The sequence below is a fragment of the Dipodomys spectabilis genome, unplaced genomic scaffold (genome assembly GCF_019054845.1).
Source record: "Dipodomys spectabilis isolate Male_0828 unplaced genomic scaffold, ASM1905484v1 ptg000126l, whole genome shotgun sequence".
NCBI lineage: Eukaryota > Metazoa > Chordata > Mammalia > Rodentia > Heteromyidae > Dipodomys > Dipodomys spectabilis.
This window is the reverse complement of record NW_024870803.1, coordinates 1,380,203-1,406,939: the sequence shown is the minus strand read 5'-3', so window position 1 is coordinate 1,406,939 and position 26,737 is coordinate 1,380,203.

Genomic DNA, 26,737 nt, shown 5'->3' with positions numbered 1-26,737 from the left:
TTTATTAATAAGCAAATTAGGGATCAAAGAGACAAATTTGCTACAACCTAGCTTTGAAATTGAGTCTGTTGGCTTTCCTCTTACTTTGTCACTTCACTCATTGATTCAATTTTTTTCATATGAAAATAATTTCTAATGATCCCACATGCACGAAGCTTTGTGGGTGTGAGTCAGAGGATGTCAACGTCAGACACACACAGTAATTGCAAAGCATAGCTTGTCACATCAGATGTCACATCTCTGCTCTGAAACACATTTAGCCAAGGAAATGACATGAGATTTCAGAGAAAAAGTATCCACAATGACTTTTTAATGAAGAGCCAGGGTGAGCCAGAAAATCCATGCATGACTCACTTTTCCATTATGATGTGTTGTGATGGTTCTATTTGCAATGTGTCATGGTGGACAGTTCACGTTAGTGCTGTTTGAAAGGCTCTTTTGGACAGTTAATGCTTAAGTTTCTTCATTAAGGAGGAAGATGAAAATCTGCCACTGGCCTCTATAGCTATTGTAACAATCATTCAAACGGATAAGGTCACTTCTACAGTTTCATTCCCTAGCACTTGTGTTTTTCTGTGTGATGACTTAGAAATGTCTACTTCATTCATCAAAACGTTAAGACTTGCTAATACAAGTCAGGCCAGCAGCACCTCAAGTAACAATTAAAAAGCGCAGCCATCATTTATCCGTAGCCCCTTCAGGCTTCTCCACGGGTCTGCCATGCCCCAAGTCATCCTACCAAAGGAATTAGTCATGTGTGAAAGTAACCATCTTCTCCCTAAACAAGTTCCTTCTGAACCTGCTGTCATAATTAGCCTCACAGATTATCTCCCCACCTAAGCCACGATCTTGTGAGTGGACTTTAATCATGAAGTCTATGTGGTTTATTTTTCCTGCAGTTTCAAGACCATGCACCCTCTAATCCATATGTCCTTATTTAGAGGTTCCATCTTCCCTCTTTGGTTCACTATGAAAAAGACCTCATTGATCTTTATGCCTTGAGTTTGGCCCCAACATACAACCTCTACGTGTATCCCGTGCTGATGCAGTGATTCTCCCAAACTGTAAACAACCAGAGTTCTGCACTGACAGGAAACTGTAATGCCCACAGCAGTGTCCCCGGCACATAACAAAGGTTCGCTCAATAATGTATTGAACTGCTGCTTGCAAAGGAGGTATATTTGGGGCTGTGAGGATAGTCATAACTCTAGTTAGAGATGAGAGTACACCTCTCCCTTAACTAAAGAGGAGACTCAGAGACAGGAACCTGGCTTTGTTGGTCATTTATATGTAGAAATTAAGAACAAGGTAGTAAATGTCATCAGGAAAGATGTCTTAACAGTCATCAAGTCGTTTCTTACTTTTCATTATGAGTGTGTACATGTTCCATCGTTAGTACCCACAGGGAAAAAAAACAAAGAGCACATGTATAAATTCAGTAAAGCTCCATGATAATTCTGAGGATAAGTCTGATAGCTATTATAACTTAAACACAGGAATGCTCAATGCTTAATCATTTGCTAGGGCTATTAGGACTAGAAATAGAATTTAGACTTGATTATGAGGGTGATGGGATCTTAGACTGCAGTAGATGACGTTGTGTGCAGGACTTCTGTCCTCGCTGGTGCAGTCTGTAGAAATGCTGCTGACATCGCACAGGGCACTATAGTGCACAATGTACACGGCCCCGCTCTTCTGAACTTAACGGGAATCTCTATTACAAATAGCTACATCAGTTCTCCAACTGTTACTACAAAGGTACTTAAATACAAAATGATTTTCCAAGTGTCATAATGAATGTACGGACAAGGGATGTCAGGGTGCAGAAAGGAACCAGAGGTAATAGGAGAGAGATGTGGATGAGGAAGAGCCTGCTGGATGGACCTCCTATTCCATGCCCAACTTCCAGTCAACAGACACCTGAGCAAGCACAAGAAGACCGCTGGTATTCCAGAGGCTGGTAAACTAAACATTCACTATTTGTGCTTTGGTGGGGTTTAGATTCTGCTGGGGTGGAGGAGAAAGAGAATAAACAAAAAATTCAGGTGATAATAATTATTAACAAATTACAGATACAAAAATAAAAATTGGGAATCAGACTACAACGTTGATCTTACTTTAGAAGTGGTCACAAGGGGCTCCTCACAGAGAAGACTTTTGGGTCAATGTATTAGTAGTCTGTTGCGGCTATAACAAGTGATCACATAGCATTTTTTATTTTGCTTTTCCAGTTCTAGAAGTTAGAAGTCTCAAATTTCACTGAATTCAGTATCTGAACATTGAGGTGTTCCTCATGGAATCACAAGAGAGAATTCCTGTCTTGCTTTCCAGCTTGCACGGACTGCCTACACCCTCTGACTTGTGGTTTTATCCTTCATGTACACATAGACTGTTGTGAAGCTGAATTCATCAAGGTGAGCATACTGGTGGCTCCCACAAGGTAGAGTGAAACAGCCACCTTCCAACTATACCCCATCGATGTAGCCCAATCTCTACATAGCCAAGATCGCATGCCCAGCTCCCTGCTGAGGTGGAGGTCTCACTAGTTACCTTTCTGATGAGCTTAGCCTCAATCACGATCCCCCTAATTATTGCTGACTCAGAATCTGGGCTACCGATCTTCAATCACATATGGATTTCTGTAACTGCCCTCATTAGCAAACATAGGGTGTTTTAGGGCAGAAAAATATGTGACAACCTGACAACCTTTAAAAGATGGAAATGTTGGCTTCAAGCAAGCTTACACACTTTCAAAAAGTATTGTTAGTTTCTGAATGTCTGTCACAAAACGGGCACAGCAGTTGAGTCTGATGTGGTAAGGCCTCTGAGAGGCAAGCAGAGGCATGACGTCCATCATGGACTGGATTTTTACCATCTGTCGATTTAAAATCATGCCAAGTACATATCATTGACTTACTAATAAGAAGGCACATAAAGAATTACACACTGAGCCATGAGCTCAAACAGGGTGAGAGACTGGAAAAGGGACATTATTAAAGGCAGCTAGAATCAAAAAGGATTTTGTTTGGTGGTGCTACTGTTTGAACCAACAGCTAATGCTTCCTAAGCAAGTATCCCATTGTTGAGCCTGAACTCCAACCCACTTTTCACATTGGTTACTTTGGAGATAAGGTCTTGCTTCTTGCTCAAACATGTACCTAGACTTTGTTCCTCTTATGCTAGGCTCTCCACTGTGGCTGAGATGACAAGCACTCACTACCTGGCTGGGCTTCTGCCATCCAGAAGCTTTCTCCTGGACTTTCCATCCCAGAACGACCTGAAGCCATGATGTCACAATCACGGCCTTTCAAGCACTGGGACGGCAGTCATCCTCCACCACGCCCTGCTGAAATCTATTTGCTCTCAATCTCAATTTCACCCCTACCTACCTCTTTATTTGCAACTACACTTAGACCTGTAAGCCTTTAGTTTGTATTTTCCTATTTTATCATCTTATAAAATGGTGGTCTCAATACTTAAATTGTACAGTATGTTTTAATGGTTGTATATTTTTCATAAAAATATTCACTATCTCTTAGTAAGTGCTTTCTGAGACATTATTGTTTTAGCATATATTACTTTTATGAAATCATCCCACAAATGCATTATGGAAAGAGAACCCCTAAGTCTTATAATGTGGATCTAAGGTTGAGATGTTTTATGGACGATGTAGACTCAGATCCTCCGGCGCAGAGCTGTGTGCGTGTATCAGATGTTTCCAATCCAGCATCTGTGACTCCTCCTGCTTGACAGCTTGATTGTGAGAGTTCTTGCCTCATTGCTCCAGATAACTGTCTTCTCTAGCAGTCTAAGTATCTCACTTGATTTCTGAAGCATAGGTGAAATTTAAGAGCAGAGGGCACCTCGTGTTTGCTATAAATACTGATCACATCACACAGAAGTGGGAAACACAGAGCAAAGGCACAAATGGTAGCAACAATCTTTGGACTATAGTAAGAGAAAAATATGATGTTAATTTGCAACGTCTGAGAATTGTTCCTCTCTTGTCTTACCAGACCTGGTAAGTCTAGGAGCCTGAGGTTCCACATCTGTGTGGATTCTGATTTAAACTCCCCACAAGCGCCCTGGCTCTCTGGGTGAAGTCCTCTCGTGAACTGGATGTTGCCAGATCAAGAGGCAGCATCTCACCTGGCCACACAGACAGAGAATCCCAATTGTCCTCTGCAGAACATGTGCGTGTCTGTTACAGGTGCGGTGGTGCTCACATCCGTCAGCCTCTGTATGAACTGCCCTGATCTGCGATCTCTGACAGCTGGACATCCTGCCTCACATTCTCTGTGTCACTGGGAAGCGCAGTCTCTGTTGAAGACCCCGCAGCATGCACAAGGTTCCGTGTAATGCTGTACAGACCACAGGCATTTGTGTGGCAGGGGAAATGTACCAGCAACTTGTGTGTAGAACTAACTCAGATTAGTGCTGGTTGGATAGAGATGGGGGACTGTAAATAAACAAGGCATTTTCAAATCAGAAATACTTCTCAGAACTGAAAAGCCTGGTATTTTCCACCTACCACTTGTACAGGAGAAATGAATACAACCATTAATTTATATAAACTCGGCTCTTTTGTTACTGTTACTAGTGAAGCACAATGAGCTGACAAGCTGGGAGAGGAGCAAGGGCACGGCAGTTTACTGCATACCTTGGCGGCCGTGCTGCCAGCAGCCCCTCAGGTCCCTCACCACCTGAAGCTCCCAAGGTAAAGCTGAGACCCTCCCTCAACCCCCGGCTTCCGGCAGAGAGCTCTACATGGGAAGCCCAGCCTTCCTTCAGGTATTGTGGGCCAGGAGAGGAGGGATCCTTTCTTCTAGGTCTCGCTCATGAGGAGGAGAGGCGCCCTCCTGGTGGTGGCATTTCTACTAGACTTCCCACAGCTCCCACGGGAGCAGGGATCCTGTCACACACTGGGGGCAGGGCGGATGCTGAAGGAAGGCACCCCGGAGAGCACCGTGCTCAAGCATGCTGAAAGCCTTTGCTTTAGGAGCTCCGGAATAAATTTAAAATACGGCCTGTCTGGCAATTTCAATTTTTAACAACCGCCCTTAAAGGGCAGCCAGATCAGACTCAAGAAAGCAGAAGAAGGTAAGTTTGGGATGCAAATGAAGGCAGGCCAGCTGGCACTGGAGGGGAGGGCGTTATGCTAAACGCACTGGGAGGAGGATTTACAGTGAGTCGCTGCAGTCTGTTCTGTGATCTGCGAGAATTCTCCCTGGCAGCACCTGCGTGTGATGTAGATCCTGGCTGATTGTGAAAGGGTGGTCGAACGTTTTCTTTTCAGACTTCACAGTGTTAAGTCCAGTTTTACTGCAGACACAGAACTGCAGGTGTCAGGGAGGACGATGTGAGGTGCCCATGCTGTAGGGAGGGGAGGGGGCTCTGGGCAGGCCTGCGGACGCTGCCCGATCGGACCGCAGCTGTGCCCTCTGCAGGCCGAGGAGAGCCTGCTCCGCGCCTCCTCCGCAGCCCTCTCCCTTTTGGATCTCTGGGCAGTGGGAGCTGTCAGATCTGATTCAGAAGCACGAGAAGCACGATGCATATTTCCAACAAGTCAAGCCAGAAGGAGGCTGGGAAAATTGATTTGCTGTTCTCTGAGGCTCAGCGGAGGGAACCCAGGACGCAGCAGGCTGCTCGGCAGCCTCAAAGGCGGTGCCAGCGTTCTCCAAGCAAAGATTCCCCCAACAAAGAAGAAAATGCATTTCTCTCCAAACCCCCACACAAACGAGGTCAAGCAAGAAAGACGGACACCAGGACTGTGTGCACATTACGTCAGCACCTATCATAAAGTATAATTCAGAGAAAATATTAAGTACTGAATATCAACTGCGACCAAAGCTCAAGGAAACCCTATAAAACTACAAGGAGTCAAACATGGCAACCGGCAATGGCCGGTGTCACCCGACCTCCATTAGACAGAAACATTTTATTTACGTAGCACTGTTCTATGAGTGCCCACGGATGTAGCCCACATCCACACTGGTCCACAGAGCCACACCCTTCGAGGCAGAAGGCGCGTCTGGCTCTCTGCAGGACTGGTAGCTCACCAGCTGGAACCATCGCCGATCCGCATCTGTAACTCTCAAACTAGAACAAAGCACGGAGCTGAGCACACGCAGGGGCGTGAGAGGCACTGGGGAGGGAAAGCGAGAAAGCCTGCTGAATGGATGCCAAGAAGGAAGGCTACAGAAGATGGAAGGGCGGTGGCTGTGGGTTTGGCGGACAGCAGACCCAGGGGTGGGAGGAGGAAGGGGAGGAGGGGGAGGAGGGAGAGGAGGAGGAGGGAGGAGGGGAGGAGGAGGAGGAGGAGGGAGGAGGGGAGGAGGAGGAGGAGGAGGAGGGAGAGGAGGAGGAGGGAGGAGGAGAGGAGGAGGAGGGGGAGGAGGAGGGAGGAGGGGAGGAGGAAGAGGAGGAGGGGGATGGGGAAGAGGAGGGGGAGGGGAAGGAGGAGGAAGAGGGGAGGAGGATGAGGAGGATGAGGAGGATGAGGAGGAGGAGGAGGAGGGGGAGGAGGAGGAGGGGGAGGAAGAGGAGGAGGAGGAAGAGGAGGAGGAAGAGGAGGAGGAAGAGGAGGAGGAGGGGGAGGAGAAGGAGGGGGAGGAAGAGGAAGAGGAGGAAGAGGAGGAGGAAGAGGAGGAGGAGGGGGAGGAGAAGGAGGGGGAGGAAGAGGAAGAGGAGGAAGAGGAGGAGGAGGAGGGGAGGGGTAAGAAGGGGGAGGAGGAGGGGAGGAGGAGGGGGAGGGGGTGTGAAGGGGGAGGGGAGGGGAAGGGGAGGGGGAGGGGGAGGAGATGACATGGAGGGTCATCACCGGTCATCTTGATTTTTGGTAGCCAGGATTTCTAGTGCGTCTAGGATAGAAAATGGGTGTGGCTGGTAAGAAGGAGCGGATTTTGGATGAACACTCGTCCACTGGGGATATGAGTCTGTCACAGGCCAGGAGAACAGCACTCCATTCCAGATTTCAGAGGAAGGCCTTCCTGCGGAAGTCTCCCCCACACCTCCTCTCCCATCAGTTGCTTTCCCGTCTATTCTATTGATCGTTGGAGGATAAAAACTCTTCCTTGGTGCCTGTCTGTGGATACACAGCTTATCTTTCTCTTCTAGTTTTTGTTTATCAGTTTAATGAAGACACGCATAGTAATTACTTCATAAAATTTCTATAAGCAACTACTGAAGTAATTTGTTAGGGTTTCAAAACCATGTCTGCACACAGTAAATAACACTTCAACAGTATTTTAAATAAAACAGGCAATAACACCGACGAACACTTACTGAGCAAAGGAGAGCCTTGGCAACCTTCCAAGGGCGGACAGACCAGACAATTCATGAAGGCCCGCTGTGCCGTGTGACTGTAACACAGTAACTCAGTACCTTAATATCTTTCTTCCCAATACTTAACCTGCTCCATAAGCTCAAATGATTGGGCTTAATATTTTTTTCGGAATAGTAGGGCAACTTACATAATTGCTTATCATGGAAGTAGAGATCATATGATCATAATTAGACATATGTTTTATCTCCAAGTAAAGGCTTATTGATCAGCAGGCCAGGGTGCTGCAAAGATACCTCCCAGATTTCCCTCAGTACACGGCAGAGAAAGAGAAGTCAGTGGGGGCGGGGGGTGGACGGCTGAAGCTGCCTCATGGTACTTGTAGCTCGGGAGCTGCTTGTTCTCCTAACACCAGAGCATCTCCCACAGTGGCATGTGATCGCTGTTCAGTATGAGTTACGAGACTTTTTCTAGCATAAAACAGCCTTGGGCCACTCTCAGCCCCCTCTGAGACCCCATGGTCAGGGGATCGCCCAGGGGAGCAGTCAGCATCTCACAGGGGATCGCCCAGGGGAGTAGCCGTAGCATCTCACACTAGTATCATCCCACATCAGTGCTAAGAAAAAAATTCCTGCATGTTCAGATTCGTTATTTTAAAAATCATTCATTCCCTTATAATGTGGACAGGTAAACAAAAGTATCCTTAAATTGCGTCTACTTTTAAAGAAATGATCGGGCAACAAGTATTAAAATACAAAATGTACCTTTACTCCAAATCCAGCATTCCACTCCAGATATTTTGTTATTCTGAGGAGATATCTGGCCCCATGAACAAGTGCGGAAATGGGTATTTTTTATCCGTTAACAATCTAGTTGACTAGATGACATTATAGTAACAGACACCAAGCATCTTAGAACTTTAAAAATGGTAACGTTCATTTTTGGCTTCTGCTTCATGAATTCTGGGGAGGCCTGGGACACTACTTCATATTCTCCCCAGTGCCCTCATCTCAAATGTCTCCATGGAAGAAGAAAACACAATCCTGTGGGATGTCAGCTGGACATGTTTGCCACAGCCCTGAATGGACAGCTAGCACCCCTCGCTAGCACCTGACCATGTGACCAGGCGATGTGGTTACACCCCAGAAAAGGAGTGTGAGGGGTGGAGGGGCAGTCAGGAAATGCCTGGTGAACCTCGCTACTGACCACTATCATAGCATCCCTCAGCTTTCTCAATACGTCAAAAACTGACCGCTATCTAAACAGTTAACCACAAGGCTTAGTTAGGTGAGCCATCTACATCCAGGCATTGAAACTGGAGCACCATATACAACTCAAGAGAGAGAGAGATGACGGGTAAATGCCTTTGTATACTTCAGCAGTTTCCGTTTATATCTGATATTCATCCCCGTTTGATTAGGTTTATAAGTGGGAATATACAAGCACATGGAAATTGTCAGAGGAAACTGACAGGTGGTTCTCCTGAAACAGAGGACACATGGGTAAGAATATTGATTGATCAATTCTACTTTCCTAAAGTATCATCCTATATCCTCTGATAGGCATGTATTATTTTAGAAGGAAATGCTCCATCCTGCCCTGGGCACGATGATTGTACTTCAGACTTCTAGTTGGGACCGTGATCAGTCCTTTTTAATTATCAATGGTTTTTATGCTCTTTGCTAATCTACTGATTCTGTTTATTGATTTTGTATATTTATTTTGCAATCAGTAAATGTGCATATTCTATCATGGTTATAGTAGACTTTTCTTTGAAAATACTTTGAAACAATCTCAATATTTAAATAAATGATGTTTACATTAACTACTTTCGTAGTCATTTGTATGACCTGTCATACAAATTATTGAAATAATTCAAGCTCATGGAATATATGAACAATAGAATGGATAAGTTAAAGAATGGTATTTCACTAGTGTTTTCAACATAACCATTATACACGACACAAAATATGTGGTTCTATCACCAGATATTTTGTGTCGTGTATAATATATAGATAGGCAAACTCCCAGAGTGAGCTTCATAGATACCCTACCACTTACTTCAAGATGTGTTCTCAAACACAGAGCCACGAGTCTTAGCTCAGGCTGCGTCTGAACACAGAGCTGAGGAAGAGAGTTAGGTTCTGCAGAAGCAAGCGTTTGAATGGAGACCAGGCCCCCGAACGAGTGCATGTCACACGGGTGCCCAGAGAAGCACTGGTGACTGCAGCTGCTCCTGCTGTCTGGGGCAGTGCGTGCAGAGATCTCACCCACTTGGACCCACAGCCAGCTCAGTTCTTCCAGAATCAAGTAAGACCATGTCCTGGTGTGGCGTCATGACACAGCACCGTTAGAGAGTCTTTTCCCCCAAAACAAATGAGAGATTTGGTTGTTAGGAGGCTACAAGCAGGACTGCATGACAGTCACTGGGAACTCGGCTTTGGTTCTCTCAACGGAGGCATCTGGGGCAGAATACCCGTCACCAAGTCCTCACAGTCTTGACAAAATGAGTTTTAACTGGAAACGATGTTAATTTTCTTTAACTTGACACCTATCCTATTGCCACTGATATTTTTTCTTTTCATCAATTGTGGGGCTTGAACTCAGGGCCTGGGCGCTGTCCCTGAGCCTCAATGCACAAGGCTAGTGCTCTACCACTTGAGCCACAGTGCCACTTTCAGTTTTTGAGTGTAGGGCAGGGATGGCAGGGGAAAAACAAAGGAGGAGGCAACAATGCTGGATAGGAAATGTACTCATTACCTTGCTCGTGTAACGGTAACCCCTCTATACAACATTTTCACAATAAAAAAAATTTAGAAAAAAAAGAATATCATGTGGACTTTCCTGACTGGGCTGGCTTCAAACTGTGATCTCCAGCTCTCAGCCTCCTGAATAGCTAGGAGAACAGGCTGGAACCTCTGGCACCCAGCTGCCATTGGTCTTTTAAACTGGTGACTTGTAAGCAGGATTTCTGCTTCATGATGCCAAAATAGCATCATGAAATTCATAACACAAAGCCTCCTTGTTTGCCATGTTCGAAATAAACGCATCCTAATTCAATCTGCTTCCATCTTACTTAGGATTTTACTTCTATCATCCCAACACACTTGCTTCATAAAATTAAGGAAATAACTAGTTGATGGTATTCAGTATAAGGGTGAAGCTAATGCCAATTTAAACACTGTTATTTCTTACAGTTTACATAGCAAATGAATGCTTTGATTTCTGAGTTTGGGCAGCATATAACATTTTAGAAATCTACATCAAGACTTCTGATTCACTCTCCTGTCCTCATAGTTTAATACTCACACCATGTCTCTCCACAGTCCTTCAGCACCAACAATCCCAGAGCTCCCTTTGAGTTTGCGATCTTCTATTTTACTGGGCATTAAAGACCAATCATACTTCCATATTTCCTATTATTCTGTTTCAGGCCAGCTCACATCTTGTATGACTAGCAACAAACTGAGGCTTGTTTTGGCTTCCCTGTATTCAGAGCTTTTGGATCATTACCATGTTTTTTTTCTAAACAGTGAAGATAAAAATACTTAAAATGTAAATGAAATCCATACATACCTTTTCTTAATCATTTTCTGGTTAATGATGTTAATGTTACAACCCTTTTAGAGAAGAAAACATTCAAATCTTTGAAAATCAAAAAGAAAAAGCACATTTTAATTATTCATAAGTTACACTTATTTACATTCTTGGGCTGCACATATTTTCTTCCAAAAATCTGTTATTTTAAATGGCTTTTTGTTATATCAATATTTTCAGTAAAAAATTAAGAAACGTATTTCTTCAAAAAATGCAAAACGGTCTTATCCAAAAATACTTCCCACATCTGCCTCTCTGAATTACTCCGTGTATTTTAATCTCTTATCTGGCATAATGCAGAAAGTCAAGCCACCCGAGGGTGCATACTGATACTACAGGGACACAGCCTTCCTTTCCATCCGACAGCTGGCTGAGACAGTGTTGGAGTCTCAGACATCCTCACCGCTACCCCACCCCCCCGGACCCATCATGAGGAAGACAATGCTCCTCAGTGCAACCATGGACGCTCCCTTACTTTATAGCTATATTACACTTACGAGTACAAATGTCTGAAGGCCCATAAGGGGGTTTAATACAAACCATTACAACATGCAAATTGTAATGGTTTGTATTAAGAATGAAATGCCCTGGAGAATCAGATATTTATAATATCTAGCATAAATATTTAGTATAGATAATGATAGTAATAATACCCAATATCTAAAAATATCTAAAAACATACTTAAGTAATTAATCCTCTCCTCATTTTCAAACAACCTTGAAAACTATGATTTATACATATATTGTCACTATTTTAAGATAAATGATGAACAGATTGATGTTTCCAGTGAGGAAAATTTATGAACATAATGAGTAAAGGGATAGCATTATAAGTGGAGATTGAGTAGGGTTGATGATGATAACGATGATAAAAATAATAGCGGCAATAATGATATGACATTCCACATGTCATGATAGTGTCTGGCACTGCAGAGAAAGATGCAGAGCTATTTGCCACCGCAAGGACAAGGCGAGTGGGAATCCAGAGCGGGAGGGTTTTGTCAAGCACCTGGGTTACAGATGAGCAAGCACTGAGACTTTCATTAACCTTAAATACAAGAGAGTCACGGAGCAGATGGAGGCATACGTGTGGCTGACGGTGAGTGAGTGTCCTGGTGGAAGTCTGAAGACTGAAGCTAGAAAGAATTTCCTAAGCATGGTCCATACTGAATGATGAACTGGGATGTAAGCACATGACTTACACCTACGCTGTCTCGTTCGAGAATGTCAAGAGTAGTCAAGGAAATGGAGACATGCTGCAGGGTTTATGCCAAGGTGTGTAATCAGACTGCATTTCGCTGTCAGTTGTTTATACAACAGAATTTGTGAAATGCTGCTCTATTGTACTACTACCATCTTCCTGATGGCTCCTCTAACCCTTCGATGCACAAAAGCCAAAGTGGATCAGTCAAATCAATTCTTCCAGAGTACCAGAGAATATAATAAGGAATGATAAAATAAAAATGACTCATTGGGAAACTGTTTTTTCTCTTTGGTGCCAAGGCAAGGAAGAACACAAAGAGCCTGTCAGAGAAGCTGATCCATTCCAAAGTGATCGAAGAAACACAGCCCTGTAGGTAACGGGTGCACACAAACCTGATGCCTGGGGTTATGTTAAAGCAACCTAACAGCAATTGCTATTGATTTTCTGTCATTAGGTCTGATTAATTATCCCCATTTTAAACTACTGTGGCTCCCTGATTTTCTTCTACAAGCTTGGATCCTGATGGCCTCTCTGATACCATTCTTCCTAGAGGTAGAAAAGAAATGATTACAATTGCTGTATTTTATCCGCTACAGGTAATCAGGTGCGAACACAATGCTCTGGGCTGGAGTGCTGGGATCTCTGCTGTGCTGGGAGCACTTGTAGCCAAGGAACGGCAGAAACAACCGAGTCAGTGACGCTCAGGACAACAAAATGAAAATGGCAGTGACTACCGGGAAGACGTGGCTGTGGAAAGGGGACCCTGTGTTCTACTCTTCTTCTGTCCTCTGTCAAGGCTCTGGTCACTTGTTTCTGCTGCTCCTTGGCCAGAGTGCCACGCTAGTGCGGCTGGAACGGCCACAGGCACACAACACAGCAGGGCTGGGGCAGTGGTGTGAGACTAAGGCTAGCTCTCGGGTCCTGCTCTGGGTGGCCAGCCTGCCAGAACCCATAGTTCAGGTGAGAGAGAGCATATCTACTGAATGCTTCATCACATTGCCCAGGCTGGTGTGCAACCTAAAATGAATGACTGACATGCATCTGCAATCATCCAGCTGATAGATTTTTTTGCCCAAGTTTGACTATGAGTAAATGAAACCATAGAAAGTAAGTTGAGGCTGGGTGGGGCGGGCTGGGCTACTGTTTTAAGTTGTATTGTGATGTGGCCCAAGCCTACATCCTTGAACTTCTGTATCAATAACTTACCCATAAACCAGATCTCCTCAGCAGTGCTAGGGAAGTCCTTAAGCACTTGCTGGACTTTAGGCTTTATAGTTAGCAAGCACTCTCAGAATAACACCGCAAAGATACGATGTTTGCCTCCAAGGACTCCCATAACAAAGTTTCAGAGTTCTGAACAAAAGAAATGTACTTCTCACAGTTCTAGAAGCTGGAAGTCCAAAAGCAAGGTGTTGGGAGCTTTGATTTTTATGACTGAGGTCCTGAAATTGTGTCTGTCCGCCCTTGGTGTCTCTTGTAAGAGCACTAATGCTGCATCAGGGCCCACTCTTCCGTCCCATTTCACATTAATTTCCTCTTTGGAAGCCTTGCTCCCAAATGTAGTGAAATTAGAGGTTAGGGCTCCAATATACGAACTAGGGAAAGGTACGCAGCTCAGTTCATAACCAATGTAGCTGTTTGTTATAGCTGCTCCAAGGGAGTTCCTGAAGAGAGTCGTGGAGAGACCCACGATTTTATTGCAGATCTTCTAGATCCACACTTAAAACACCAGGAACCTCAAGTCCTTTGGCCAGGCATCCCTCATTATGAGACTACTGACTGTCACTGAGGCTTGTCTGTCTTTTTCCTAGGGACTGGATTGTTTGTTTGGATTTGTTTCTGTCAAGCAGGGAAGGACTTGTCTCACACCTCCCAGGGCTCAGGACCAGTCCACACTGCCGTGAGACATGAGAGGTCTTGGCTTATTTCTGGCGTTAGTGGGGGCAGATTTCACCACTTACATCAGATATATGATGTTAGCGAAAGGTTCTATTTGAAGCATGCTCTTTAATTTCTTTAACTTATCAAAAGTAGGTGTTGAATCTTTGGGGCTGACATCATGAATTTCAGGGAATGTTTGAAAATGTGAATTGACATTTACTGTTGTTTGGATATGAAATGGCCCTCATGTGTTGAAGACGTGGTCCCAAGCAGACAGATCCAATCACTGAGAGGTCAGTGAATGATGAGGGTTCTACTTTGGCCAACAGATTAATCCACCAAGAGAGTCACAATCAGGTAAACTATTGGGAAGTAGTGGAACTTGTGGAAGGTCTCTTCTCCTCTTCTCTGTCTCCTGGCTTCTTCCTGGCTGCCATGGGCTGTGAGAAGCATCGAGCCAGCCAGTCACAGATGGACTGATACCTGTGGAGCGGTAGCCAAGGCGCACCCTGCCTCAGTTGCTCAGGAATTGGTCACTGCATAAAGGAGCCAGTGTGTATTCTCGCCCAGGACGAAACCTACTCCATTGTGACTTTTTATACTTTTAACATATGGGAGAACTTCATTTGCCATGGTAAAACTTGTGTGTGTGTGTGTATTTACGGGGAGGTAACACTGTAGTTTTCATTCCTTGTGCTCTCTTTACCTAAATTTGAAATCAGAAAAACAGTCTTGCCTTACAAAATGCATTGGGAAATATTGCATCTTTTCCCATTTCTCATAAGAGCTTTAGAGAATCAGAATGATTTCTTCCTTAAAAAGTAGGCAACATTAACCAGCAAAGCCATCATCTGGTGCCCATGGCACGCTCAGTGCTTGCTTTTGAGGTATCTTGGTGTGTTCCAGGGGAAAGTTGCCCTGCCCTGTATCCCGTTCCCTAGTATTGAGCGGGTTTGCCTGTTACTTCATGCTGAGTGGGCTTCCTGGTCCCCTTCACTACCCAGTCTTAGATAGATGTGTAAGGTTCGAGTGATCAGGGCAGACTTTCTTAGCGACTTACTCTGTGCCCAGTGGTAGGAGAGGACAAGGAACAGATTCGCTTACCAGTGTCCAGCTGTACATTTGGTGCCTCATGACAGCAAGGTTTGGGTGCTTCTCAGAGTGCACCTCTGAGTGCACTTTGGATGCACCTCATAGAGGTATGGGGAGGGGTTGAGAGCAAACCACATTGTCTGAAAGTGCTAGGTTGTTTTCTGTATGCCCATCTAACCCTCCTTGTCATATAGCACTCTTTAGTAAAATCTGAGCTGGTATCTGTCCTTTTCCATTGTATTGTACTGGAGTGTAAACTCAGTACTTGGCAATTTTTAGTCAGTCTTTCTGCCACTTGGTCCACACCAAATAACAGCTCCTTCCTTTTTCATCTCTCTCTAGTTTTTGTTGTTGGTGGTCATGAGGTTTCAACTCTGGGCTTGGGCGCTGTCCCTGAGCTCTTCAGCTCAAGGCTAGTGCTCTACCATTTAAGCTACAGCACCATTTCCTGTTTTCTGGTGGCTAATTGGAGAGAATAGTCTCACAGACTTTTCTTGCCCCTGTCTGACTTTGAACCATGATCCTCAGATCTCAGCCTCCTAAATAAGCTAGGATTACAACTGTGAGCCACTGGCACTCGGCTCTCTAGTTATTTTTTAAACTGAGTTTTATGTTTTGCCCAAGGCCAGTGTTGGTTCATAAACCTCTTGCCTATACTTTTTTGCCTAGCTAGGACAAACTGCTCATGTCGCTTCACCTGGCTTGTTGGTTAAGATGGAACTGTAGCTACGTTGCTGACCTCCACCCTCTAAGTAGCTGGGACATCCTCCATGGCAGAGTCCTTGCTGACTTGTGTGCACCTGGGTTGGATCCGCCCCAGCTCTGTGAGAGCAGATGCTCCTCTTGTGAGAGCTGCCTCAAGTCCCTGTTCTTGCCTTCTATGTCCTTGGTAGTCTCAGGCAACAGCAGCTGTCTTTGGGTACAAGGCATTTTTGATTTTGTAGTATTCAACAGTTGTTTTGTGGTTGTGGTGGATGCTAGGCAACCTGGATTTATTTGCATAGTAATGACATTTAAGTTGTATTTAACTAGCTGGGTTGTCTTTCATCTGTTTTAGACTACCAACAATTTTCATTGCAGTATCTAAAAACATGTGCATAGGAGGAGATTAACTATATATAATATCTAAGTAATATATATATATATTATACTCACACCTTTAAACTTAGCTACTAAGCAGGCTGATATTTAAAGATTGAGGTTCAAAGCTAGCCTGAGCAGGAAATTCCATTAGGCTTTTATCTCTAATTAACGCAAAAACCCAGAAAAGAAGCTGTGGCTCAGGTGGTAGAGTACTAGCCTTGAGCAAAAAGCTCAGGGACAGCGCCACATCCCTGAGTTTAAGCCTCAGGACCAACACACACACACACACACACACACACACACACACCCCACCCCACCCCACCCCACACTCCACCCCACAGAAAACTGCTAGGAAAAAATAGTACAAATTTTCAAATTAGGCTTATTGGTTTTTTTTTCTTTTTTTTTTTTTGGTCATGGGGCTTGAACTCTAGGCTTGGGCGCTGTCCTTCAGCTCCTCAGCTCAGTGAGGTGAGTGCTCTACTTGAGCTACAGCTCCACTTCTGGTTTTCTGGTGGTTTATTGGAGATAATAGTTTCACGGACTTTCCTGCCCAGGCTGGCTTTGAACCACCATCTTCAGATCCTAGCCTCCTGAGTAGCTAGGATTACAGGCATGAGCCACCAGCGCCCAGCCCTTATTGTAATTTCTATTGTATAAAATACCAGTGTCTCCCCCTTTTCTCATTTCAATTTACAAACACAAAGTCATTAGGACATGTTTGCAGTTCATAACCGCTTTAGTCTCTAGAAGATGATCTTTGAGCAATGATATGACAGAAAGGCTCCAATTTGACACCACATTTGATTTTGTTGAGCCTCTAGTTTCCTTTACTTTGATTCATTTTTTTCCCTCGGATACACTCCTTCCCACATTGACTTGATTTTAGACTCTTGTGCATCTCCTTAGGAGCACTTTGTGACAGCCACAGAGCTTCTTTGCTCAGCATTTCCCTGCCTGAATAGAGAAGCGAGAGGGAGAGAGGCTGTGGGCTGGCTATGGGAGTGCTGTCGTCCATTCCGTGGCTGACTCTCGTCACACCCCCCTGACACTCACAGTCCGGAAACAGACCCAGGCAGTGCTGGCAGCAGAAGGACCCATTGGAATTGCTAGCTTCTTTCGAGTACATTTAACTAAGTAGCAGAGGCACAGAGCCTCCTTCCCCAAATTCAAGCGTCTGCTAGCAGACACCCTTATATTACTCCTGGGTGGGAGGAACTCATGTGGGAGCTGCAAGAACAGCTCATGGAGAAAGAATTACCATTTTATATTTATTACTTTGGCTAGCTTAAGTGCCACAGGAATAGATTCATTAAAGAACAATTCCCCAACAATTTGACTCTTGCTTGGGAAACTATTTTTAGGGACCATCTAGTCAGTATTGTTATTTTTAAGACTTTAAGATGCATGCTAGTCCTTTAGTAAAGAACACTGCAGGACCGTGTCAACATGACATAAATAGTAAAGACCTGCGCATCAGATTACAGTAATAGAAGACAATTGGTGCTGAAAATTTGTATTCTTAAAAAAAGATACCCAAGTTTGGGTTTTTTTCTCAGTAATTTTTATTGCTAAGCTCCAGTGCAATTCCATTTCATATCTTTCATACGATGATGCTAATCTTGTAGTTTAGCTTTGCTTCTGTATAATCAGACAACTAGGTTTTCTCAAGGCCACAACCTGAAAGATAGCCCGTACTTATCTTAGGCACAATTTGCGGTTCTGGGCAAATTTTCTTCAAAGCATGCTGTCTCAGGTCGGCCTGCTGGCACATGCCAGGGCCACCATTACACAGGACATGCCTTCCATGTGCCTCCTTGCTGGCCTTCTCTCCAAGACTTCTTCAATATAAAATTTGATCTAGAATAGCAATTTGTATATTTCCTGCCCCATGACCAAAGCAGTAATGAGGAACTATACTAGACTGTCTGTACTGGAATGAAGCACTCTTGAGAAAGTCAACTATGTTCCCAGGGCAGTGCATCCTGTGCCCACAAAAGACCCATCACCAGTGCCCAGGCTCCACTGACCGGCCCACCCTCGGGACCTGCCACACCAAGACTCCTGTGCACACTCAATTCCCTCCTCCAGGGAGCTGAGTAAGGTAAGTTCACCACAGTGGAGAAATCAACCAGGAAGGCTCTTAAAATTGATGTCTTGCCTTTCCAGGATGTGTGGTCTTTTACTGTGTATTCAACAGAGCGTAGAATTAATGTAGTACTAGAGACTTACTTTAGAGATAAATTCTGAGCTGCTTCTTAGAATGACCTGAAGTTTTAATATTGTTCATTAATCTGTAACCATTATGAAATGCTACTGTGATATCGTATACTGTTATCTTTACATGACTGCGCATTAAAGGGGGGGGTTAGGAAGTGGATTAGGTAAGCAAAATCACCTCTTAATTCACATTTTAGATGAGTGTTGGTTGTTGGACAAGCAGGATGGGATTTTCTGTGAATGCTGTTCTTATGAGCCTTGTTCTTCCTGTCCATTCAGAAATTTAATATATTTTAATTATTTGCAAATGTTTGAAAGAAGGACCATCACTTACCTTGAGTTTAACACTGTACCTCGCACATCGCCTGTGTTCAAAAAATGTTTACTAAATTAATTGCTTAATGAATGAATAGTGAATGCCTGAGGCAAAAATCTTCAACTGTGCTGCAAATTACCCAAACACTGGAGATACAGATATGTGCTAATAGGACATTTTTACTAGCTCCTCCTGAATGAGCATGCAAACATTTCTTAAAGTATTTGTTTTCTGTTTTGATGCAGTATTTTGCTTCATGAAAAAATGCATATTAAATGCATATAGCTGAGCCATAACTTCCTACATTCAGAATTTAAAAATACATTATTAGCAACTTGCAATGTCTTAAGTGGAGTGGGTGCCCTCCCTTCTCTGCAGGGCTGACGACAATGGGAGAGTCTATAAACACGGGACTCCTGCCACGCATCCTTAGGTCATCATTCTGTGGTTATTCAGCATTCGTAAAGTTAGCCCAATGTCGAGTCAACTTTCAGGTTGTTTCCCCTTATCATCCTGTACTCTTGACTAGATGTTGGTTATGATGAACTTCTCTTGTTAGGCTTTGCCCTGCACTAAACAAAGCCAATGCCCTTATGTTTCTCCAATTAGCATTATTTATGTAAATTCTCTAGTAAGTCAATCAACTTAGATACTCTTTATTGTGACATACTGTCAAGCCTCTGAGTTATTGAAGACCTGTTTATGCTTTGGCTAAATGGGAGCATTGTTTGCTAGATTTTAACATTGTTTAAATGTTTTAGGAGGTTCATAAATATGCTAAGCAACTCCACAGCAAATTATTCTCTTCTAATAGACTTAGTGAATTTTTAAGTTTTAGTAAAGCAACAAAAAAGAGAAATTTAGTCTGAGTTGACTTGATATTCAACTGAAAAATCTACTCAGTCATCCCCTGGCTCTTAAACAATACAACTTGTCTCTCTGGGTAGCTCTGACATTCTTCTTGATCATTTTCTGTTTCTAAGCTATAAAAATGTAAGAGTCTCTCAGCTCAGTGGTTATCGCAGCTCTTCTCCAAACTGACACAAACTCAGATCATTTCCTGAATGAGGTACTTTAACACGTGGGAATGAACGCTGAACTCACGTGATGTGAAGCTCTTGTCTTTGCTCTGTGGTCACACCAGCAGACCTGAACTGTGCTGTTTATTCAGTGTTCTCTCTCACGTTTCTGAAGGCTAGAGTCTGAAATCGAATGTTCACATTTGGGGAGCATTTTCTTGTTGCAACATAACCTGGTGGGGAGAGTCACAGGGTAAGAGAGGAGCAAACTAGCTGGGGTCTGTCTCTTCTTACGACACCACTGGTTCCCACGTGGGTCCCGCCACGATGATTCACATAGCCCTGATTCTCTCCCCAAAGCCTCGACTCCAGACACCTCTGACCCCAGAATTACATTTTCCTACTCTTCTGTGATCTGCTTTAGCTGACACGTGTTAACTGCACAATGAGGCCATATCTTTTTCTCAGCATTGCGTCTCAATTCTGAACCTAGTGTTCACTGACCTATCTGCTCTATCGCTGAGCCATGCCTCCAGCCCTGTTTTGCATTGGCAATTTTGGAGATAAGGTCTTGCTTTTTTCCCAGCCTGTGGCTGAACCATGACTTTATTAGTTTATGATTCCCACAGAGGCTGAGATGATGTGCACATACAATCACGTTTGGCTTCTGCCTTTGAGATGAGGCCCATGAACTTCTGGACAGCCCCCGCTTGGTCTCCCCTCCACAATCGCTGAGCCGGCAGGTGCCCGCTACCATCCCCAGCTACCAGCTAAGAAAGGATTTTGTGAGTGTTTTGCTCAAGCCTCTAGGACAATCCTTCTGATCTCAGCCTCCTGAACAGCGAGAATTACAACATGAGACACTGTACCCAGAGGCACACAATCTTTATACCTGTGCTCTTAAAGAAGTTTTCAAATGTTTTGATTTTTAATTGCAAAAGAGAATTTATATTCAAAGGGGAACGTTTTGAAAGTTTGTTCTGAGCCCTGAATTAATCCTTGTTCAGAATTCACCCTCCATCTCCAAGGCCAGGGGCCAACTCTGGCTTGTGGAGCAGTACTCTTCAAAGACAGTCTGTGGACGTGAAGAGCAGATGCCTGCGCCACGTGGTCCCAGCTACTAACGACACAAGCAGACAATGCAGAGTGAAAGAACCAAAGGAACGCACTTCGTCTCAACAGGCCCCTCCTCTTGTCAGTCATAATTTCTTTCCCTGTTGTTCATATGAATTTGCTCCTTAAAACTTCCATTATTATTTAATGACTACACAGGAGGAGGAGAGGGAGTTCATTTTTACATTACCTCCCAATATGAGACTTACGATCCTCTAAGTAAAAGATCCCAAATCCCAGCAAATCTGATATACAGGACTTCACCAAACTAAAATGTTCCTGCACAGCAAAGGGCACAGTTCACAAGCTAAAAAGACAACCTACATTTACCAGCTAAACACCACACAATGACCTGATATCCACAGAGCTTAGAAACTACCCACCCTCAAAGAAGCAACAACCCAATTAATAAACGGGCAAATGAGAGAAATAGATTTCTAAGAAGAAGTAATGATTTCCAACAGACACATAAAAAATGTTCAACACTTCTGGCCATAGGGAAAATGCAAACCAGAACAGCACTGGGATTCTAACTCACCCAGTCAGAAAAGCAAATCCTTTCTTTGCTGTGACAGCAGTTCTTATCTTTCCTGAGATGCCACACTGCTCCTCTAAGATTGACTAAATTATAGACAAGTTTCTTCCTCATTATGGGCTGCTGCCATTGTCAATTCCTTTACCCTTGAAAGATCTAAACGTCCCAGGTTCCTGCCAGGCACGTCTTTCTCCAGGGGTGAGAGACATCCGTTTAAAATGTAGTCATCAGAAAGACCCCGCTCCTATGTCCCAGTAACCATCGGAGGCAATGGTCTAGCTCTGATAAGCACGATCAGCAATCACAGATTCGAACATTGACCAACCTACTCATTGACCACACTTCCCTCCATGTCCTCTAGTAATTCTCCATTACTTACCCAGAGCTTAAAAGAGCATCAGCTACGTGGAATTCCATCCTTCATTCTGCCCAGTGCAACTGTTAGGTGACAGCCAAATGAGTCGCCCTCATTAACCAAGTCCTACTGATTTCACTTGATAGCCAGGGCTGGACAATCACAGGACTTTGGTTCTAGTCTTAGTTACTACTATCAACTGTCAGATCATACACTGTACTTCACACAAGGGTTGTGAAATCATGTGCAACGGGTTACTGTGACAGCAGAGTATAGAGGCTCATGTCCACAAGAGCAGGGAGTCGATTCAGATGCAAAAACAGTCTCGCAAAGTGCTTAGATAATAGTATAACAAACCAGGTCGCAGAACTGTTCAAGCACGGGGCCCCCATGGCACAGCAATGGCTGAAGGCGCAGGGCAGGTAAAAGTCAGTTCCACTGGTGAGTATCAAGGAGCTACAGCCTAGGGACGGGAAGGGTAGTCAGCGGCCTGGTCCCATGCCACGTGCCATGTCGTGTGCTGATTGATCAACTGGCGCCACTGCCACCAGCGAGCGGCCCCTCGCTCCTATAAATTTAGATGGAGGCGCATTACTTTTTGATCTGGTTTGCTGAATAACTTCTTAGGTTTGTTTCTTTATTATATATTTTGATACATCCATTTGTGGGTGCATCAAATGTAAAAACACAGATTAAAATATCAAACGAAGAAATAGTAATATATGAGAGAAAAGTACCACTAGTCAATTAACTGTCTTTAGGGAGAATACTGAGAATAACAAGTTGTGGAGTGACCTATATAGTTTCCTCCTCAGAGAAAGCTGTGGGCTTCCCGGAGCCTGGCTGGCAACCATCTCCCCTGCCAGAGTCCTTTTCAAACGGCAAGCAGCCCCCGACCCAGGACACCAGCCACAGAAAGATATTCCCACAAAAGCTCCTAAATGAGCTCCCAGGATTTTTCCTACAGAAAGTGCATTGTTTTAGGAGTGACAATGACATGCTATTTCTGCACCCTCATTTATGCCTGTCTTCTGACTCTTTGGGATTTAGGATAGGGAACAATTAATTAGGCCTCACAAGGAGCAATGATAGGGTTCTTGCTTGATGCTGCCAAGCCAGCCCCGGTCTGAGTCCCAGGGGGCCCAGAAACACGAGAAAGGCATTATGATGGAGATTTGTCCTGTGCTGTTCCTACTGCAATTCCAGTACATTTATCTTTGTCCTAGGTTTGCCCATTTCTAAGTCCAAATATCATCTCAAAAGCATGACTGAAGAGTTTCTTCCCCATTCCTGAGGGTTGTAATAAGAGGAGATGGAGTGCTCCTGGGAGAAGGTGACTGGGCTTTGGCCCTCTCTGTTCAGAGCTAAAACCCTACAAGACACAACACCCCGCTGCACCTGACATTTCCCTTGTCTCCGCCAGAGTGTTCTCTTCCTCCCCTCAGGTCCAGCATCAACCACCATCTGCATGTAGAAGGGATGGAAGGACTTCTCCAGTTACCTTCCGTGTCACGGACAGAGCTGGGTATGTCAGAACCACCCAAGGCCTTAGTGGCTCACGGCCAGAGTTTCTTTTCTGGTCTATTGTGTTTTTAAATTTTCTCCTTCATCTTCATGGTCCTACAAGTACCAGTCCCATCCTAAAGGATCTTTAATAATGTTGATCAAAAATGAACTCCAAGAAATGGAAACAAGAAGTTTTGCTGTGACGTGGCTGCATGGTTTTGCTTCCTCCTTGTGACGTGGCTGCATGGTTTTGCTTCCTCCTTGTGACGTGGCTGCATGGTTTTGCTTCCTCCTTGTGACGTGGCTGCATGGTTTTGCTTCCTCCTTGTGACGTGGCTGCATGGTTTTGTTTTCTCCTTGTGACGTGGCTGCATGGTTTTGTTTTCTCCTTGTGACGTGGCTGCATGGTTTTGTTTTCTCCTTGTGACGTGGCTGCATGGTTTTGTTTTCTCCTTGTGACGTGGCTGCATGGTTTTGTTTTCTCCTTGTGACGTGGCTGCATGGTTTTGTTTTCTCCTTGTGATGTGGCTGCATGGTTTTGCTTCCTCCTTGTGACGTGGCTGCATGGTTTTGCTTCCTCCTTGGCTGCGGTTCCTGATTTCTGTACCTGTTGCCGTGTATGTGAGTGCGTGTGTTGGGAGGGTAAGGGGGAGCGCAGACATGGAGGGACAAAGGCTGAACAGCAGCAGCGATGCTCACTCAGCTCTGTTCGACTTGTGGGAAGGGGCACTGGGAGAGAAAACTGGGAAAAATCCAGGGAAGAGGTGATGCAGTTCAAAAAGAAATGTACTCATTACCTGCTTCCATAGCTATCACCCCTCTGTACATCACCTTTACAACAACAAGAAAAATTTGAAAAAGAATTGATACACCATTTATTTTTTCATACTCTTTTGTTTTTTTCTTTAGAGACAGGTTTTGCCATGTTTTACAGGCTGGTCTTAAACTCTTCCATGTCTTGGGACCATAGGTGTGTGCCTTATGTCCAGAATGTCTGCTGATTGAAAGAAAACATGACACAAAAACAGCAGCCAGGAACAGACACTCATGCCTATACTCCTCGACTCAGAAGAGGTGTAGATTAGAAGGATAAGAGTTTGAGGCTAGCTCTAGAAAAACTTGAGACCTCATCTCAACAAAACAAGCCAGTTGATCACAGTGCTAAGTGCTCATAATCCCAGTTATGCTGGAGGTACAGGTAGGAAAGAGGATGGGGTCCAGGGCTCTTCACAAGGAGATCTTGTTTTGAATAATAACTAAAGCAAAACAGCCTGAGGACATTGCTTGAGTGGCAGACTGTCTGAGGGGCAAGTGTAAGTCCCTAAGTTCAAACCTCATTATCACACACACATACACACACACACACACACCCCGAACATAACTTGGAAAATAAATAAAACTAACCTTGTGGGTAAAGAAAATGAGAGATATACAACTTCAGACGCTTATGAGTCGGACCATGGTACACTGTAAGCACACATGGCCGTGTCAGAATGAAAACCACTCGGAGAACTAATGGGTGCTGGTAAAACGAATGAGAGGGCATACTAGGAGAAGTGGCTTACAGACATGACTATAAACACTAAGGCTGCAGGAGGAAAGTGGATGTTTCAGAAATACTGATTTAGGGAATCGCAGAGCTAAGACCAGAAACAGGTCATGATGAGATGAGTAGATAGTTGATTGGGTAGAGATCAAAAGAAGCATGGGAAATGCACATGTTAAAATTAGAAAACAATCTGTATTAGATTGCAATTGGCTTTGTGATTCCTGAATCAGGCAGCAATCAAGACCAAATAGTTTAGCATTCTGGCCCCACCACACCAGTGGGATATGCTCACAGCCAGAGGAAAGGAAGTGTCATACAGAAGAGAGACACCAGGCCGCAGGTGGCCCAGCAGTCAAACCTTCAAAAACAACGGTGTCCCTCTAGTGATGTCTTTTGTTTGAGTCTGATGTAAATACTGTCCTTGAGTGATATTCCTCATCAATGTCCACATTTCTGCTCTGAATCTGGGTTGGGCTGGTTACTGTGTAAACAGGGCTGTATATTCCAGGTATCTGAATCAAAGGAAGGTGTGTGCAGTCAGCTCTGTAATCATCAATCTGCCCTGTAATCCTGCCCTGAAAAAAGTCTAGAGCAAAATGATGACCTTTCTCATCATCACACTACAAAAACATTTATTACAACATCAAGGTTTTGAAGATAATTGTGTAAAGCCACTAAGACCTAACTTGACTCATCTAAGTCATGACTGATCACAGTCATCACTGCAATTACTTAGACTAGCTCTCGTGGAAACTTTATACCCAACATCCATACAGTTCCTAGCCCACTTGGAGAGGATAGAGTCATTTTCCACTTGATGATTAGCTAAGATGCAGAAATGTTGTTCAACTAGTACAGGCTATGTCACTAGCAAAGGTTTATGTTGGTGGCGGTTACAATGAACCCCTACTACGAAATCCGTCCTCTGTTTTTCTATCCCCTAAGGCTTGAAAGGATATGACTGAAACTTAGGAAGCTAAGCTGCTGGACAGTGGATGCAGCCCTCAGAGCTCAGCTCTAATGTCCCTCCTTCCTGGAGCCTCTTTTCCTATCAAGTGGAGTTTGGCACTGCGTTCTCTGCTTGGAGAGTTTTGCTTCCCTTTTGTACCTCTCTTTGATGTCAGACCACAGTTACTAAACAGCACAGATTTCTGTAAGTGTGGACACTGCTTTGTTGACTGCTGTTTGATCTCTGCCTTGAACATAGCAGGTATCCAATAGAGGTCTGGTTAACTGAATTAAACTACAGGCTTTCAAATGCACGGCTAAAATACTGATGGAGGGGAAATCCAGGGTAAAAATTGTTCAGAGGTGTCTGTGAGCTACTCACCCATCTCCAGGAAGAGAGCAGAGCAGTCTAGGGCCCAGGGAGACAGGCTGATTCTTTCCCCGTGGCTTCTACTCTCTTTCAAAGTAAAATAAGATGAGATGTCATGAGCCAACAGTGCGGTAGGAGCAGCAGTGCTGGACTTTTGAGGAGAGGAGGGGAAGATGTAAAATAGACCTGTCTGAGAGCAGGAGTGTAATTTAGCCATAGAAATTTATAGGACTGACAGGAAGCCCACTTGGGAATTGCGGTGGTAAATCTGAAGAGAGACCTGTGAACAGTGTGAGGTGTCACCCACTGCCAGAGCAGGCCCGGTGTTTTATTTGAACTCCAGTCTACCACAGTAGATACTCCATGAAAAAGAGCAAAGAAATCATGGCAATGCGCAGCACTCTGCAATAGAAAACACTGCTTCTCATGTAAATAAACATATCTCAGAGGAGATATATCTCAGCGTAAGTATGTATCCATGCAAGTGTTTATCAGTGTACAGTAAATAAAAGTGCAGAGCCCACTCAAGAGCATCTTTGATAAGCCATCATTACCTCCAAGTTCATCACGATATGTCAGGTTTCTGAAATACTTTCCAGTTTACAAAGTCTTCAGTGCAAAATTGTATTTTCTTACAAGAAAACTTGGTTGCCGGGCGCGTGAACCA